This window comes from Schistocerca nitens, chromosome 4 (assembly GCF_023898315.1).
Source record: "Schistocerca nitens isolate TAMUIC-IGC-003100 chromosome 4, iqSchNite1.1, whole genome shotgun sequence".
NCBI classification, from domain to species: domain Eukaryota; kingdom Metazoa; phylum Arthropoda; class Insecta; order Orthoptera; family Acrididae; genus Schistocerca; species Schistocerca nitens.
Genome location: NC_064617.1, coordinates 283,166,952 through 283,168,538, shown reverse-complemented (window position 1 = coordinate 283,168,538; position 1,587 = coordinate 283,166,952). Strand labels below are relative to the sequence as shown.

Here is a 1,587-nt window from a genome sequence, read left to right as displayed (position 1 = left end):
CCCTAGAACTTAGAACTAGTTAAACCTAACTAACCTAAGGACATCACAAACATCCATGCCCGAGGCAGGATTCGAACCTGCGACCGTAGCGGTCTTGCGGTTCCAGACTGCAGCGCCTTTAACCGCACGGCCACTTCGGCCGGCAAGGTCAGCTATGTTTCGAAAACAACAAAGTACTTCATACGCCATATACTTTGACTTTGCATCAGCAGAGTACCATAAATTTGCAGCACTAGTTATTATATATCTAATCCAAAACATTTCAGTTATGAGACGTACCATTTATCAATAAAACTATTTATCAGTAAAAACGACGGGCTGTAGACTACAGAGTATCTACAGTTCTTATTTTTCATTGATAAATATGAAATTGTCCCATCAAGTAGGACGGAAGAGTACGTTAAGACATTGAAACAACAACTTCTTTAACAAATTGTCTTACTTATGCATTCCCATGTACTAGGCATTTTACTATACTGAAGAAATTACTCTAATGTTGATGTTTATTGCCAACGGCCTATCCGCAGTGGTAACACCGGTTCCCGTCAGATAACCGAAGTTAAGCGCTGTCGGGCTGGGCTAGTACTTGAATGGGTGACCATCCGGACGGCCGAGTGCTGTGGAAAATGGGGTGCACTCACCTCTTGTGAGGCAAACTAAGGAGCTACTTTATTGAGAAGTAGCGGCTCCGGTCTCGTAAACTGACATGCGGCTGGGAGAGCGGTGTGCTGACCACGTGCCGCTCCAAATCCGCATCCAGTGACGCCTGCGGGCTGAGGATGACACGGCGGCCGGTTGGTACCGTTGGGGGCTACATGTCCCGTTCGGGGTGAGGTTTTTTATGCTCATATTTATAACCTGGTAACATTAAAGCAGATCCTACGAAGAAGTCCCAGCTGGTACGACGCGTATTCTTGCTGACCACAGAGTTTCCTCAGCATCACACAAATAGTTCATAGAGACAGGCGCCATGTGTGTACAAGCATTGTCCTGTTGAAAAATGGCGCCACAGTGCTGTCGTATGAGAGGTAACAACATGAGAACGCAGGGTGTCCGTGATGTATGTTGTGCCATCAGAGTTAGAGTAAACACTACCAGTCATGACCCGAAGTCATACCTGATGGTCGTCCCACAACGACGCGATATGTAACACCACCCCACCTCACCTAAAACCTGTAAGAAAGGGACCCCTCCCAATGTTGGCGCCACACTTCCTGACGATGGTCATCTGGGCTAGTGCAAAAGCGCTATTCATCGCTGTACACATTGCAACATCATTTACCAGCAGTTCGCGCTTCCAGACTAAAGCATCACTCCAGGAGCAGCCGTTTCCGTTGCGGTGTTAATGGCAGCCTACGCATGGGACAGCAATTCCCTGGTCCGGCTGCTTTTAGTCTCCGACTAATGACACAGAATGTTGCAGGAAGTCCATATATTGTCGTCTGACGGCAGTTTAGCAGAGCATGTTGTAACACCTACCATGAATGGGACAACGAGACTTGTGCACACTATTCAGTTTGTCGACATCCTCAAGCCTATATCGCGCGCGGATGGACACATTGTGTCAAGGAGGGTTTATAGCATCGG

At 47.5% G+C, this 1,587-nt stretch overlaps 1 pseudogene; it reads left to right on the top strand.

Moving 5' to 3' along the window:
• Positions 1–508: 508 nt before the first annotated feature.
• LOC126254272 (5S ribosomal RNA) lies at positions 509–626 on the top strand (annotated as a pseudogene).
• Positions 627–1,587: the final 961 nt, after the last annotated feature.